Source organism: Magnolia sinica, chromosome 13 (genome assembly GCF_029962835.1).
Source record: "Magnolia sinica isolate HGM2019 chromosome 13, MsV1, whole genome shotgun sequence".
Taxonomy (NCBI): Eukaryota; Viridiplantae; Streptophyta; class Magnoliopsida; order Magnoliales; family Magnoliaceae; genus Magnolia; species Magnolia sinica.
Genome location: NC_080585.1, coordinates 49,058,813 through 49,077,174, shown reverse-complemented (window position 1 = coordinate 49,077,174; position 18,362 = coordinate 49,058,813). Strand labels below are relative to the sequence as shown.

At 39.3% G+C, this 18,362-nt stretch overlaps 1 non-coding gene across 1 annotated transcript; it reads right to left on the bottom strand.

The window, feature by feature from the left end:
- Positions 1-17,594: 17,594 nt before the first annotated feature.
- Positions 17,595-17,701, bottom strand: LOC131224500 (small nucleolar RNA R71). The gene has a single exon (XR_009160979.1). It is a non-coding gene; the product is annotated as a small nucleolar RNA R71 (small nucleolar RNA).
- Between the last annotated feature and the right edge of the window lie 661 nt (positions 17,702-18,362).

Genomic DNA, 18,362 nt, shown 5'->3' with positions numbered 1-18,362 from the left:
TCCAAATGCGTGTTTTCCAACATACGTCATGAATGTTGACCTATGTATTCTAAGTGTTTGTAGAAATGTCTGAATGATCTAATGTGCAATATATTAACCTAGTATGGGCGTTGAGGAGCGATTCTCAACTCTCCTATTGATGTGTATGATTTACTACATGCGAGTCACATTCCTTGTTGTTTAATTTCAAGTATTACTTATGTGAGAATCCATGTTAAGTTGATACTCTTCAAATGCTTACATACCACATGATTTGAATTGTTGTTCCATTACTATTCTAAATTGTTGATATGAATATCTGTTGTAGTGGAATGTGTTTGGGACTAGGAAATAGTCCAGGAAATCGGTAATCGGCCTTGAGATTGTGGCTGAGGCTGCTTTCGCCACAAAGGATGTGTTTTGACGAACCCGAATCGTATTAGAGTTGTCGGCAGTGGTTTGGCCACTCGGAGTGTTTACGTACTTTATGTCGTTCAACCCAACGTGCGCTCGTGCTAGTCGAGTTCGTCAAGTAATCCGATTGTCCGATATATGTTCATCATGTATGGACGCTATTGTTTGAATCTAGGGTACCAAACTTACCGATGAAATCCTATTAACCATTGTACCTTGATCCGCTAAGACTCATGAGTCGGACATGGTGGTATGGGACACCGTGGTCGAGCTGTCGGCCTACGCTGGGGTGACGAGCCTCCCCGTAGTGACCAGTGAGCAACTAAACTCGTGAGCCGATTATGGTGGTATGGGACAATATATTCGTGCTGTCGGCCTACATTGATTGGTGACGAGCCCTTTGTAGTGACCTCGAGCATACCTGGATACCGCATTGAGGTGACGAGCCTTATTGTAGTAACGAAGGTATGATAGGCGTGCATTGATTGGTGACGAGCCCTTTGTAACGACCTAAAACCATATAATCGTATGAGATTGTCTAGGACTGACGACCCTAGAATGGATCACTGTTTGGATGGTGATATGAGGAAGGTACCTTAGCTTCCCAATCCTGCTGTATGAAAAGGACTAATAACAACTTGATAATCATGTTCATGCACCATATTTGCATGTGCCTGGAAAAGGTGGCGCACTTTGAGGTGATGTCATGCGTAACGTAAGATGAAGACGCTGAGGGTGTACGCGCGAGGGCACGCATCATCTACATACATCCTTGCATTAACAAGAGTATTTAATGTTTGATTGTTCTGCTTTATCATTACTACTTGATTGAATTGTTAGCATGTTAACTTTTGCTATATTGTTCCACTGAGTTGATCACTCACTCCCACGTTCTGGGGCAGTGTTAAACACCCACCAAACTCTGTCTTAGTTGCAGATGTTGATGAGATCTCTGAGGCAGAGCAGGAGATCGAGGATGATGAGGCTGCTTTTTCTTTCATGCAGTTTTCAGGCGGGTTCTAGTGAGCCTTGTTCTGATGCCTGGGATTTTGGGATTTCTTTTGGAATTAAATGATGTAATTTGATACTTGTAATTTTGATAGTAATACTTGTAAGTACGACCTGGTATGTATATGTATTTCAGAGATTTGCACATGTACACATATGATTCTATAAGTCTTCCGCTTGCGTTCTTCACTTATCCCTGAATTATGTTTGCAGTTTGGCTTAATCTATTCCATGTTTTATGCACTCATACAGACAACATATATCCATCATTTAATATGTTGCATAAGTGATGTTTTGAAACTCGGGAGCTGAGTTATGCTCGACCCCCGAATTTCAGGGCATTACAGGTGGACAACAAATATTTCACAGGTAAATCTAGTAAAAAGTCAAAGGAACCACAATGTTATACCTGTCAAAAGTTTGGACACCTATCTACTGAATGCCCAAATAGACAAACTAAGGGAAAGGCAATGACTGCCACATGGGATGATACAGAAGAGTCAAACTCAGAATCTAACAACTCAGAGAGTGATGGAGACCAGAAATCTCTAAAAATTCTTATGGTCTCCACTGCCTCGACCATTCCCACTGAAACCGAGAATGTTAAAGAACTGCAAGCCAATGAATCATTTCCATCGGATGATGAGGAAACTGAGAAGGAAGAAGAAGAATATGATAAATTACAGGATGCTTATAATCAACTTTACATTCATCGCATCAACATCCTTAAAAGGCTTGGAATATCTGAAAATAAAAAGGAATTACTGCAAAAAGACCTGGATAAAACTCTAGAAATTAATACACATCTAATTATTGATTTACAGCAATATCATTCAGATAATGATAGACTAGAAAGAATCAGCATCTTCCTTAAATATGAGTCTGAAAAACTAAACAAACAGGTTGAGCTATTAAAAGATAAAAACGTGCTCCTTCAAAATGAAAATCACACACTCCTGTTTGATTTAGAAGAATCTAAAAAACTTGCTAAGCTAAATTATAAGTTTTCCCAAAGTGGTGAGAAATTAGAAAAACTCTTAGGTATGGGAAGACCCGGAAAGGACAAAAGTGGCTTAGGATATGATAAATTTAAAACAAAAATTGGAAATGCAGCACCAATGGCTGAAAAATCTGCTGCTTCAGGAAGAAAAGAAAGAACCACTCTTGTTTATCATTTATGTGGTGATTCTGGTCATTATAAGTTTGAATACATGTCACCTAGATGGACTCAACATAATTCTGGTCAAAATCATACCGGTAAATATAAATTGACCAGAGGAACAATACAAAATGTCAAGAGTCCACCTAGGAATACAACTAGAAGTAATACACATCCATCACCACTCAGAATAGTAAGAGATCCTGTCATGAAATGGGTAGTAAAAGAGAAGAATAATTGCCTTGTTACTCACTCAAATCATATAACAGGCAATGATGCTAAGTGGTACCTAAACAGCGGGTGCTCAAGACATGTCACAGGTAACAAATCCCTTCTTTCAAATTACCCAGATTTCAATGATGGGATAGTCACTTACGATGATGGAAGCACAGCTAAAGTAGTAGGATGTGGAACCATAGAAGGAATGGAAATGTTCAAAAAGGAGAATGCATTTTGCATAAAAGGATTGACCCATAATCTTTTAAGCATCTCTTAAATCTGTGACAACAAACTTGTGGTTACCTTTGACAAATAAAAGTGCAAGATCCTGGATCTATCAGGAAATTCGATTATGGAAGGTCTTCGCACTAGTAACCACTGTTATGTTATCACTGGCAATGAAATGTTTGATTCATGTGTCCAGTAATAATTAAGCAAGGAAAACATGTCCAAGTCATGCATCTAGATCTGGATAGTTGCTGAAAAGATGCAATTTTGCTGAACTTTTAATGATACAACTGAGGTCCCTCACCTCAATCTTTTCGTATATAAACATCTTGATGTTTATAATTTTGATCAATATAATGCTTGTACAAGTTTTTACTGTGTATACTGATTGATTCAAAGATATACTAAATTATACACTAAAGTTTGTCGAAATGCTGAAAAATGAAAAATATTCACCTTCGACATGTCTGTCGATACATCATGTGGACTGTTGGATTACATCGACCGAGAATCGATATCATCGATGACCTCTTGAGTAGCTGAAATGTCAGGTCAGTTGGTCTTCCATCGAACTCTTCATTGAAAATATCAATTAGGGTATATCGATATCATCGAACCTATGTTCAATGATATCGAAGGTTACTGCTCAATAAAAGTCGGAAGAACGGAAAAAGAGTTTCATTTGTTGATCTCATTTTAGCATTGCATTTCTCAAAACAGCTTTTCAAATCCAAATCCAAGTCTTCTTTCATCCTAAGCAGCAATGTCTAAAGATAAAGGTTTGGTTCTTCCACAAAGTGCCTTAACTGAAAGTAAGAAAGGTAAGAAGAATGCAACTGCCTCATCTTCATTTTCAGACTTAGAAATTGTGGCAGAACGAGCCGTTCATAGGAAGTGCATTGAACCCTTTGGGATCATCAATCTCTTAGAACTGATTGGGTGGGGCAATATCATGAATTTTGGAGGAGGATTTCAGTATGATCTTGTGCATTAGTTTCTGAACTTAATCTACAACATTGAAAATAATCCTCCACTCATTTCAGTCGCTGTCATAAATCGGACCGAGCACATAACACCTAGATTGATAAGTCATCCGGTTGGTGTAGAAGTCACTAGGATACCTGTATCGGAACGGAATATGAACGGTCTTGGTACATGGGGTGAAGTTACTCGAGCATTATGTAACGGTGCTATAATTCCTAGAAATGCTAAGAATATTCTTCATGTTAAGCATCTCAATCCTACCTATAAAATTCTTCACAACATCTTCATCACAAATGTCTATCCCTGTGAAGTTTTAGGCAACAAACTTTCTCCATACATTTTCAATATTCTGTATGATGTTCATCAAAGTATTCAAGTGTGTCTACCCACTCTTCTTCTACAATAGTTAATCTGTGTGTCCACAGAAGAAAACATCACTACATGTCCATTCCCGTGTCTTATATCCAAGCTTTCCCGACAAATTCGGCTGCCTCCGACTAATGATCTCCTGCACCCGTGTGCCTGGTTCAACTACGAAGACATTTGCAACCTGAATATCATTGACAATATGTTTTGTGGTGGAAAAACTGCCCCAACCTTAGGCAAGGGCAATCCTGTGCATAGCCCCGACTCAGTTAATATCATTGAGGCTTTCACAGAGCAAGACATTGTACAAAACCTTCTGGACGGACAATCTCACATAATGAAATGACTTGATGACTATGAAGCCTATCTTTCAGAGATCAAACACATGATGATGGCTCTTCAACGTGCTACAAAACCAATTCTGGATCCCCTACCTGCACAATAAGTATACCCAGGCTTTTGTTATTTGTAGTACGTCCTTCCCTTCATCACTCACCTGGAGTCTCCCCGGAATGCTTAGGGCATAAATATCTTTTTGAATGCCCTACGCTCATATATGTGTGTGTGATGAATTACTAAGTTAAAGAGTTTGATAAGTTTTTTTTTTTTTTGTTGTGATATCCTCTGAGTGAGGAATATACTCTGTTTTTGGGTGCCCATGGATGGGCTTGATTTTTATTTTTATTTTTTCGATTTGGGATGGATGTCACTCTACTGCCAATCTTAGGCAGCATATATTTTGGATTTTTTGGATTGGGGCTGTTTATATCTCATATCTCTTTACTGCCACTTTAAGTTGGTTTACTTACTGGTCTGCTTTGAAGAATGATATCAACTGTGAATCTTATCCCCGCTTTCCTGCTTTACTGCTCTACTTGATCTCCTATGCATACATGGTTTCTGTCTTGAGATGTTTCTTTTACATCTCCATATTATGCTTATGCTCCCTGAATTCTAGATCTCCCATATTCTCTAACTTCAGTCAATATCAACTGTTATGTTTTCTTTGCCAATGACTAACAAAAGGGGGGAAAACAAATCTACCCCGAAGAAAAATTATGTGTATTTGTTTGTGGATGGTGGTGCAGGTGTTAGGGGGAGTAGCTACAAGATGACAGGGGGAGATTGCTATTAGGGGGAGCAGCTACTAATGTGTGTGTGTGTGTACAAACTAGATAACTTTGTAAAATTGTGTAAAGTTCATGTACACACAATTTAGGGTGTTTGTCTAGAAGTTGTTCTAGGGTGTTTTGGTGTTTTATCACGTAATTGATAAAGGGGGAGATTAAAAGTGCCCTGGTTTGTCAATTAGCATGAGCGTTGAGTCAACTAGATAGAGGAGCCCCATAAGAAGATTGATCAAGCGTCTACATCTACTGGATGTGTGCCAGAACTCGCCATAGGTAAATCTTAGCCTCACATCCCATGTCCCAAAAACACCAGGTACTTAAATCCTTTAAAATTGAATAGAACACCCTACGTTTTTGTGGTTATAAAACTTTCCCAAACTTCAGGAAAAATCTTTAAGTTTTCTACCTTTGTCGATTTATCGATACATGGATCGATGGAATCGAACCGTGTTGTCGATGTCCTCGAAGTTCACTCGATATTATCGAAATGAGGACATAAGATGTTCAGCAACCACAAAGATCTCTAGATGGAATTATCGATGTATCGATATATGGTTCGATATCATCAAAATTTGAATCTCGAGTCCATTGGAGTAGACTCGATAAAATTAATATCAGGTCTGTTGTGTCCAAGTTTCTACTAAAGCAAATCATGTAATCTTCGATATATCAAAGAGCTCCTCGATATCCTTGGAATTCAAAATTCGATGATATCGAAAGCCCTTCGATGATATCGGATTGGACACACATTTATCCAACCAGTTTTTCAGGTTGTTTCTCTTAGATCAAGGGTCACTAGATAAAATCGATATTCAAATATTAATCATATCGAGGCATGGTCAATATCATCGAATATGGATACAAACTATCCAACAAGCTTATAGGAAAATTCTCTGGAATTATCGATGAATCGACACTGCCCTTAATATCATTGATATTCAAATTCTAATGATATCGAGTGATGCTTGATCATATCTTATACATGAAATATTTCAAAAGCAATTGCTCTCACATTTTTAAATGTCGAGAAATCGAACCTCATATCAATGAAATCAGAGTTCAAAATCCGATGACATCGATGCACGTTCAATTTCCTCAACTAACTGGCAAAAGGTTTCAAAAGTGTTTGACATTTGAGTTAGTGTTATCGAGCGGCCAGTCGATACTATCGAGAGTATACGCTCGATGATATCAAACTCTGTAAAAAATGTGACCATTTTATATCTGTTGGAACATTTTACCTATTTAATGAGAGCTTGTCCTTGGTTATTAGATAGAGAAAATAGAGAGTGCTTTTGAGTGTTTAACCTTCGATCATATACCCTAAGCCTTTTCTCTCATGAAAGTTCATCCTCCAATCCACCCTCATCATTGACATTCAATAGAGTGGATTGGGGAATGAACTTCCGCATTAAAGGATCCTGCAGCTACCACCTTAATGGAAAATCATTAAGTTGGGATGCGTTGAATGCATAAGATGATTGAAATCGCTCTTTCTCCGATATAGGAAAACATTTAATAGAGCAGGATTCCACCATAACCTTGACCCAACCCATCGTCATGTATTGATACATCTTCTGAGTTGCGGTTCAAGGAAGCAGAAGATTCTTCGTCAACAAAAGAGGAGATCTTCGACAATGTGCTGAATGGGGCTCATCTACTTATCTATAAGTCATTAGAGTCCAAAGGACCCTTGTGATCATTCCTTCTGTAGGATTGGGTCTAAGGTGTTTCTCACCCCTTTCAAGTCCTCATAGGAGGCCTCTGGTGGGAGTGTACGTGGGGTTACTTTGTGTTGACCCTTGCTCTATGAAGAGCACAAACTGGTTAGAGGTGAACCTGTTTAAAATCTTTGGTTAGAGGTGAACCTGTTGTGAAACCTCTGTTAAGCTCCTTGTGTAGGCCCTTGGCTTGTGTGGCCTAAAATCGGGTGTTGTGTGTTGTTGCTCATGGGAGCATAAAGTATGTCGTGTAGACACGGTGTGTCAGCCTAAGTGTAGGTTGTACTGGTTAGAGGTGAACCTGATTTAAATCCTTTGGCTTAAGGTGAATCTGTTATGAAACCTCCTTTAGTGAGATCCGGTACACTCAAGGGTTGAGTGCGTCTGCCGGAAGTGGAGTAGGCAAGTAGTCGAACCAATATAAAAATGACTGTGTTTGAGATTGATATTTATCTTTCTGATTTCCTTAAATGCTTTCATATTTAATTACCTGAGATCACACCTCACACACAGTCACATCCATCATAAACTATGATTTGCGTCTTATTTATCTTTCAATTAGTTTTATGATTAGATCCTCTATTTGGCTAAGAAGCCATTGGAGTTAATCTGAAGAAATCCTGATACACACATTTTCTTAGGATTAGTTTGATAGAATTTTAAATAATCATAAAATATTAAAAAGTCCTATTCACCCCCCTCTAGGACATATAGGCATATTCCTACTTCAACTAAAACGGTCATTACCGCAATTTTAGACCATGCATTGCACTACATTAGTTTGGATGTGCTTTAAAGGTGATGAAGTTGCACCAGAGGAAGTGATGTCATATGCGAAATAGGTTGTCAGAGTCGCTTGTGTGGGAGCTTCAATGCGAGGGCATACATCATTACTTGCAATCCATTCCTGCATTAACAAGAGTAGTTAGGAAGTGATTGTTATATTGCTTTATCATTACTGCTTGATTGACTTGATAACATGTTAACTTTTGCCTTATAATACCACTGAGTTGGCCACTCGCTCCCACTCTGGGATGGTATTTTAAAATACCAATTAAACTCTGATTTAGATGCAGGTGCTGATAAAGTCTATACAATGGAGCAGGAATTTATGGATGAGAAGGAGGAAAACTTCTACTTTCAATTATCGGGCAGGTCGATGTAGACCTCGTGTTGATACGCAGGGAACACTGGGATATTTAGCTTAGTTGGACACCTTACATTTTTCATATTTTGTATATTTTGAAATAATTAATGTATATATCAAACCCGGTTACGTACTCATACTCTGGAGGTTTGTGAAACACCCACATGTTTAAATATATATGTTTCAGACTTTCGCTTGCTTAATTTAATTATATCCGGAGTATGATATGTTGTTTTTAGTATACTCCCACTCATTTTTAACTCATTAATATGGGCGAAATCTGAACATCATTATCCATATTGCATAAGTGATGTGCTGGATCTCGGGAGTAGAGCTTTGCTCAACCCTCGAAATTCAGGGTGTTACAAATATATATATAAGATAATAATTATTATTATAATAATTATATGTATTTTTGTAGCTAACAGTGGCGAGGATGTTACGAATAATAGACATGTGAAATCGAAAGTTTATGTAACCTCGAGTTGCCGATAAACCAAGTGTATCTTTTTCATATTAAAGATTTAGTATTTGGTGTATTTTTGGGATTGCTTCTAATCATGTTAGAAATCGTCTTGTATGATTAAATTAGATTATTTTAGTATATTTTTCTATTTTAAGTAGTTTTTAGTACGGTTGAACTACGATTCTTGAATAGGGTTGACCTTGATTGTTTAATACTTTGTAAGTTCGTATTCAAGGAGGACTTCACTAAAATATTATGAGTTTCTTATTCTCTTGTGAATTCAAGGTTCATACCACGTTGAGGAGATGTCCTTCCTCTTTCCTTTTCTGCGGTCTTCCTTATGTCACTAGCACTCCAACCCTCTGAAATATCTTAGAACTCTCGATCCTTCCTTCCCTCTCGAAGTTAACGAAACCGAGGCACGACCTACTTATAACTCACTGGCCATAATATCGAAACAGTAACTTTAAGAGAAAACCTTAGGCTCCTAAAAACCTTTCCAGGACAATCGTTTGACCATAGGCGTTGTGAAAGATTTATTAATTACTAAATTAAACAAGAATTAAAACGAGAACTCTCCTTGACTAAGACCCAGATGATAACCTTCTAAATATAATGCTTAAACTTTTCGATGAATTATGATATTCCCTAAACATTTAGGGTGATCAGATTACGGAGTTACGTAACCATACAATTGCGAGGCATTCGCGGCTTAACCCATTTCTTAATCCTGTGCGACTATCAAAGGACTCACTACTTTGACCAAGCAGAAGACCGGAATCCACCAGGACTAAGAAAGGATACAATGAACCTTCTACCCTGGTCAGGTAGATGATTGACATATCGGGTTCAAGCCCACTACAACCGTCTCTCCGTGTTGGCCGAACATTGAAAACATATATTTTTACTCTAGATAGAGGAGAACCATCGTCATGAATCCAAATAAAAAAAATATATGTAATAAATAATAATAATAAAATAATAATTATAGTAAACCATCAGGATGAAAAAGTTTTAAGGGGGGTAGAGTATAATAAGCCAGACTAACATAGATAGTATACACACTACTACACAAATGAACGTGAAACCAATGAAACTTAGGCGTACAGAATTAAAATACCTTAACCTAATTACATTAGGCAATTTCGAGGATGAAATTATTTTTAAGGAGGGTAGATTGTAACACCCCGATTTTTTCTTATTTTAGATTTCAAAAAAAAATCCTTAAATTATATATATATATATATATATATATATATATATATATATATATAATTAGCCACGTCGTCACTTACTGACCCTTGACACTCGAGGTGAGCTTATACGCAGCTGGTACCGATAAAGAACCGTACAAATAAGATTGATCAACCGTAGAAAACCAATAAATCCAACCGATCACTTAAACATCGAGATTAGCCCCATGATTTGTTCACATAGGGCCCAAATCTAACCGACCTGCCACTAACTAATCAAAAAGCGGTAACTAAATTAGAGATCTACCCAAACCCAAGCTAGCTATGAATCGGACCTTAATTAATAAACCAAATCAACCCAGTTACTCTTTTACCTTAAAAACTGACGATTTCGAGTGATCGTGACCGAATCACCATTTTTGCTAAGTTTGAATAGGCCATATTATGAACCTAGTTAATCCATACCTCAACCACTATGCCGAAGAAATCTCCCTAGCCAATTTATTCCAAAAGTGCCCCGATTACCCGAGCAAGCTCTAGACCGCCCGTTAGTGGGCCGCTAGTTCCAAAATTATTGAGTAATGTCCGTCCCACTAGGCTTGTGGATCGTGGACAACAGACTCAGATGATGCCCAAAGTTAGACGATTCATGCTGTCAAGTCAGCACTTGTAAAGCGCAACTTGTCCTAGCACAAGCCTAAAGTCTGAAATTTTAAAACAAATGACCCACCACTTAGGACAGTGAATTGGGACATTTCAGCCATCATTTTTATCCAAAATTTCACCAAAGGTCAAAGATATTTCCCTACACTCATCCACCAAATTTGACCCCCGAACAAGAAACAGTGACCGTTGATCGCAAATCGGACCCTTGCGATAAAACCCCGCGTCCGTTTGCCGTCAAAGTTTGCACAACCCTTCATCAGACCATGGGGTACTATCCTATGATTTAAATGGGCTAAGGGGCCATCAGGGCAGCCCCGAAAGCCATAAATGGGCCCCAAATGGTCACTTGAGGGAGAAAATAACACCTAGGGCCAACTGAAATAAAAATCCGGGTATATAACCCATTTCAGCCCTTTCTCCCTCATTTCTACAACCATTTCTAGCAGCTAAGAGAGGGAGGGAGGGAGAGAGAGAGAAGGAGGGGTGTGTGTGTGTGTGCTTGGGAGTCAGAGAATCGAAACTTTCGCACCCCTACCACCACTACACGGCGAAAACCTCGGCCCTACCACCGTAAAGATGAGGTGTGGCTGATCTAAGTTAAAATCACAACCTCTCCTTCAATTCTCGTAAGCTAGGGCCGCATGCATGTGTCTTGACATGCATTCCTTGTCGCAGGGCTTAGATACGGTGAATTTGTGAACCCGGCATCGCTAGGATGACCGCAAGGACTTCCGGTCGACCATAGGTGCGGACCATTACCTCTAGGTGGCCTGTTATCATACCTAGAGTAGACTTTAGTGATTTTTTGAATCTTGCTTGCATGTTGCTGTTTGGTAGGGAAATTGCTAATTTAAACTTATGCCTAAAATTTCCCTAAATTGGGAAGGGGATTTCAGATTCTAATCTCCTTGATGTTATGCTTTGTTGAAATTGTTTGGTAATTTGTAATGATGTATGTATAGTTGATTGTATTAGTTATCAATTTGTGATGTCGCATGTGCACTATCCCTAAATCATGTTAATTCCTTAAATTAAATCCAGTTGCATGAAGTTGATATGTGTGGATTAGAGTTTAATTGAATTTTATTGCTGAAATGCTGAAATGTGTGGAACCCCTAGCTAGGAGTGTCCCGATTTGTTAAGTTAATGTTAGGGACTTGCACCCATGTCTCCCCGGTAGCTTGGGAACGGGTACACTTGATATCCACAGCCCACTACATAGATCAATTCTCCCTGTAGTTAGCGGTGGAGCTTAATTCCCTATCCATTGACCCTTGGAACTCAACCCTAAATAATAGCACAATTAGGAATCTCCTGAATTTTGCGCAACGCTGGCTTACGGCCTGAATTGAAAATGAATTGCAAATATACCTACCTGATTTCCCTCACAACTACGAATAGATCGACTTCTACTTGTTGGTATTGTATTTACACATTGCGCCCTTTTCGGATTGGCCAGCCAATCGGAACTTTCTTGGGCAGCCCTTCTGTTAGGTCAGCCCACGGGTAAGTTTGGCCTGACTAGCCAAACCGCTAGCTGTCAGTTGTAATTAGACAATGTGAGACGTTGCTCTCAGGTCGTACAGTCGTGGTTCGTCTCGTGGGGATAAATTGGCCACTGGTTGGTCATCCTTGCATGTTAACCATGTTTGTGCACGTCTACTTGAACCCGAGGCACCCTGTAACCCTTGCGCCCACTGATAATGACAATTCGCGACCCACAAGACTCATGAGCCGGGAATGGTGGTATGGGAGACTATGCCTGTGCTGTCGGCTTATGCTGGGGTGATGAGCCTCCCCGTAGTGACCAGCAAGCACCAAAGACTTGTGAGCCTGGGATGGTGGTATGGGACACTATGCTCGAGCTGTTAGCCTATGCTGGGGTGATGACCTCCCCGTAGTGACCGCGAGCAGGACTCAAATGTTATGAGCTTAAGAGCTATGAGAATGACGAACCCACAAAGTGTAAGGATAGCGAGACTCGCACGACCACGACCATTAGGGCCGTGTGATCGGATTAGGGCAACGATTCGTTGGGGTATCTCAGTTTCCCCAACCTGCTGGATGAATAAACTTAACTAATCAACTCAGCTAATATGTGCATTGGTTACTTATGTGATTTGGTAGTCGTGGTTGCTTGTGGGAGTGTTGGTTCGCAAACGTTAGATGGTGTCGCAAGAGGGAGTGTTATGGTGAGAGGCATGCATCATATCATTAAACCATGCATTGCATTAACCAGAGTATATAGGATTCTATGAATGTATATTTTTCACTAAATTTACTCTTGTGCATGATAACTTATGTAACTTATAGTTAATGGTACCACTGAGTTGATCACTCACTCCCACTCTGGGACGGTGTTTTAAAACACCAACCGGAGCTTGTTATAGATGCAAGGACGATGGAGCTGAATGCGCTGGGAGACGCCAGCGTGGACGATGAGGAGGAGCGAGCATATTTCCAGACTTTCGGTGGATCCTTCTAGTCCGAGTTCGGGTGATCGCGGGGTATGGGCCAGGGCCCTAGTCACTTTGGGAAATATGTATGGGTGGACTAGTTCCCTATTTGGATATTTTTGGATTTATGGTTTAGATATTTTTATATTTAGTGGCACTTAATACTGCTTTATGACTTACTTATGCTTCATGCCTTGCTAAACTCTTCATTGCTTATGAGATCATCCAAATGTAATTAAAATCTGAGAGATCATCCAAATGTAATTAAAATCTGAAGCCCATTAGGGCACACATGGCACCTGAGAATTTGGGAGCCGAGTTCCTACTCAACCCCTGAAATTTAGGGCATTACAGCTTAGATAGCGAAAAATTTATTTGTACGGTTCTTTATCGGTACCAGCCGCGTCTAAGCTCAACTCGAGCGTCAAGCATCAACAGAGAGTTTAGTAAGGCATGAAGCATAAGTAAGTCATAAAGCAGTATAAAGTACCACTAAATATAAAAATATCCAAATCAAAAATACAAAAATATCCAAACAGGGAACTAGTCCCACCTAGATAAATATCTCAAAATGACTAGGGCCCTGGCCCATGTCCTGCGACCATCCAAACATAAACTAGAAGAAATCGCCGAAAGTTTGATAGTACGCTCACTCCTCATCATCCATGCCCGCATCCTCCAGCGCATCCAGCTTTATCGACCCTACATCCATAAAAGTTTCTGGTTGGTGTTTTAAAACATCGTCCCAGAGTGGGAGTAAAAGATCAAGTCAGTGGTACCATTAACTATAAGTTACACAAGTTATCATGTACAAGAGTAAATTTAGTGAAAAGCCTACATTCATAGAATCCTAGATACTCCGGTTAATGCAAATGCATGATTTAATGGTATGATGCATGCCTCTCACCACAACACTCCCTCTTGCGACACCATTTAACGTTCGCGAACCAATACTCTCACAAGCGACACGACTACCAAATCGTAAAAGTAACCAATGCATGTAATACACATGTTAGCCAAGTTGATTAGTTAAGTCCATTCATCCAGTATTTTAGGAAAACTGAGATATCCCGACGGATCGATGCCCTAATCCAATCGTGTGACTTAATGACCGTGGTCATATGACTCTCACGATCCTTGGCCCTTGTGGGTTCATCATTGTTGAGGGTCAAATATTACATATTAGACCCTAGTTATTACCTGATTTTACGAACATGATACTGTTTAACGGCCTATTTTTATCGTATTTGTGTTGCAAGGTGCATTTAAGGGCCTGGACTGAAAAAATGTACTAAAAGCATGGATTTAATGCTCAGACATCACCAAGGCAAGGGACGGACCCTAGGGGACGGAGATCGAAGAAATTACATGCCAAAAATTTAAGAAAATCAGGCCACTCACGTTAAACGGGCCCGAAAATTGTCCAGAATGCAAGATCACAAGGTTTCCACCATCCGTTTGGCTAGAAACTTTATATATGGCATGAGGACCATAAATTAACCGTACACATCAAATTTCATCCATTAGATCCTTGTGGAAGTGGCCCAACAGACAAATCAGCCACCAAATCTCTAATTTGTGGCCCACCTGATATCTGGATATGCTTCAATTTTGGTCTCAACCCATTAAACGGGGTGCCAAAATAAATGGACAGCATGGATTTCTCATATACATCACCGTGGGACCCACTTGTGCATTGCACGTGTACAATGTGGGTGCTCCAGCCGCGCACCAGTTTTCAAGAAATCAGTCAGCAAGCGCTGACTGAGGGTTTCTCAAAAATTCCAAAGACGTAACAACGTCTATCGTACGCCGTCCGATTTTTGGTTGTGGGCCCCACACATCATGTATTTTTATGATCTGGACCGTCCATTGTGTCTTTGGGGTAGGTGTGATCCTTGCCTAGGTGGTCTTTTGGCCATATACACGTGTATGCAGATGGATCGTCGAAAAATGCAAGATTAACAGTGAGTTGGTTTGATACAGTGGACCACACCAAAACTCGATAAAAACCACTCCTTCCCGATTGGTTTTTTGCCAGGAATTCAATTAAAGGAGTGGATTGTTCTTCCAGAGCTTATCATGAGCCCACCGAGCATCACAGCGTACTCTGTTTACGCAGCCCCTATGTCTGGGAAATCCAGAATTCGAGGGAGTTGTGGGTAACTGTCGTTGCTTGTTTTGATGATCTGAACCATCCAGATGATGTCCAGGCCCCAGCTGACCCTAACCATGGAGAAATTTTGAATCTAAACACGTTCATTGCCCCGAAAATCTAAGCCAAACGATGAGTTGGTGCGTTTTCTCCTGCGCATGTCGCTGCGCAACCGCCCTTGTGTGTAAAGAGTTGTGGAAGTTTTCCACCACCTCATGTAGCACCGACTGCCAGCCGACCGACTACAACAGCTATAAAAAGAAAGGGAGAGAAAGAGGATCTATCATCCAGGTGGGGGACGTGCAAGCTTGATGTGGAGAGCAGGGAAGAAGAGCAGAGAGAAAGAGGAGGAGTGGAACGGCCAGGCTAAGGGTTTTCTTCCCTTTTCTTCTTTATTTTTCTTTAATGCTTTTTAACATTTTTAGCCTCATCATGTTGAGGATGAGCTAAACCTCTTAGCTAGGGCTAAGAGGTGAAGCTTGTAGAGCGATGGGGAGACTTTTTGTTTATGCCTTTTGATTCATATTTAAACTGAGCTGAATTTGATTCTAGTTTGATTATAAGGAATGCCTTTAGTTTTTAATGGTTTGTTGTGACTTAAATTACAATAGATCTGCGATGGCTTTGAGTATTTCCTTTTCTGTATTTTGATTGTGAAAATAGGAAGCCCTGTTTTCACCATTGCCGCTTGGACATGGTTGGATGATGGAATCCTTCCTAACCTTCATATATCTCTCTGATTGGTTGTGGATTGATTTAATTTTGCTGTTTACTTTGTCTCATGGGCATGGTTTTGTGATGGAATCCATTTTAATTCTTATGTATCTCATCTCTTGAAAACTATATCAAGGAAAGTTCAGATTTGATTTTTAATGTTATATCCTCCAACTGGATGAAGATGAGACTTTAAATCTAGTTGTATTCATGAATGAAGCATAGATCTCCCTGATCTCTACAAGTGGATCCTTGACACCCTAGTTTCCTACCTTTGAATTTCACAAGTTTTAGTTTATATAGTTCACCATTATCGTCCTGAATTCTCCTAATTAGATTACATCTTTGCCTAGTTCTAGTTGGAGTTACTTTCAGAATACGTACGAGGTTCAGTCCCTGTGGATTTGACCTCGGTCTTACCGAGATTATTACTACATCACAACCCTATACTTGGGGCATGAACAAGTTTTTAGCGCCGTTGCAGGGGATTGACGGTTACGTTTTCTGAGATTAATTAGTTTTGGGATTAGTTTAAGATTAGGATTTTACTAACTTTAGGTTTAGGTTTTTCTGTTTTATTTTTAGAAAACTTTCTTGTTTTATAGAATTCTAAGATAGATCTTCTAACTTGGTAATCTCTTTCTAATTTCTCTACTTTTTATATTTTAGATTAGGTTTTACTTTATATTTTTAGAAATTTTCTAAGTTCTAGGATTTCTTTTAATTTATAAACTAACCTTCTTTCTATTTTATGTTTAGAACTTTCTTAATTTGTTTTAGAAAATTTATATTTTCTTTTAGGATTTTTTTTCTTTTTTTTAGAAACCAGTTTACTTTCTATTTTAGGATCTCTTGCTATTTCTAGACTTTCTATCTTTAGAAACTAACTTGGTTTGTTTTGTTTTGCAGGTTCTTAACTTGGGACTTCTAATTTGATAACTTCCTTCTAACTCTTTTCTCTTATTTTCTAGATTTCTATTTCTTCCTTTCTCTTAGGTTTAGGTTTAGAATTTGAATTGAGGGCTGCGAGTGTTTCATGCCCAAGTGGGGTCGTGACAACACTCTATGTCTCTTAAGTGAAGGAGGATTGGTTGAGGGGTTATCTATCCATTGTAGGATTAGACACCACTTGAGATCCTCAGAGTTAACTGAGGTTATGGCCGCAAATCAACCTCTTCTACCCCAACCTGGAGGACATCCAGGATGAGAACGAGGTGCATCAAGCACACCCTGCCTCGCACTTTACGAGATTATTTACAACAGGTGGGGGTGAGCACGCCCACATGTATGGTTTTTCCTAAAAATATGGGACATATGAATATCAAGCCAAGGGTGATCTAACTCATTCCAAAATTTCATGGGCTTGAATATGAAAATTCATATCTACACTTGAAAGAGTTTGATGAAATTATAGGCACTTTATACTTTCCTAACGTGTCTGAGGACACGGTTAAGCTGAAACTCTTTCCCTTTTCTTTGAAAGAGAAAGCTAAGACGTGGTTACATTCACTACGTCCCCGATCTATTGGCACATGGAATGACTTGACAAGGGAGTTCATAAATAAATTTTTTCATATCACAAAACGAACACCCTTAGAAAATCAATCATGAACTTTGCCCAAAATGAGGATGAAACATTCTTCCAATGTTGGGAAAGGTTCAAGGATCTTGTCAGTTCATGCCCACAACACGGTTTTGAAACGTGGCGCATTACATACCTTTTCTATGATGGACTGACATTTTGTATACGCCAATTGGTTGAGACGATGTGCAATGAGAAATTTATGAATAAAAATGTCGATGATGTATGGGATTACTTAGATAGACTTGCTGAAAATGCATAATTATGGGACACCACTTCTAGGGCCACTCAATTAAACGAAAGGGGCAGAGTATACCTGCTGAAAGAGGATGATGATATCAATGTTAAAGTGGCTAATCTCATAAAGAAATTCGAGGCCATGAAATCAAGGAAGGATAAGGGTAAGGAAGTTGTTTGCAGTATTTGTGGTTGTAACAGTCACACAATTGAAAATTTTCCAACTATATCTGCCTTTCAAGAGGTACTGACTGAGCAATTCAATGCTGTAAATAATTACCAAAGACCTTTCAATGGACCTGCCTCTAATATATACAATCCTAGTTGGAGGAATTAGCCAAACTTCAGTTGGAGGAATGGACAAACTGCTACCCCTCAAGGTTTCTTCAATCAAATTCTAAATCAAGGGAAACCTCAAGAGGATCCAGTTTTAAAACACATTTAAGACTAAGAGCTATTTAACCAAGATATCAGATCAGTAATAGGATCACTTGCATCATCCATTCAAAGGATAGAGTCACACATAATGATTGGGGGA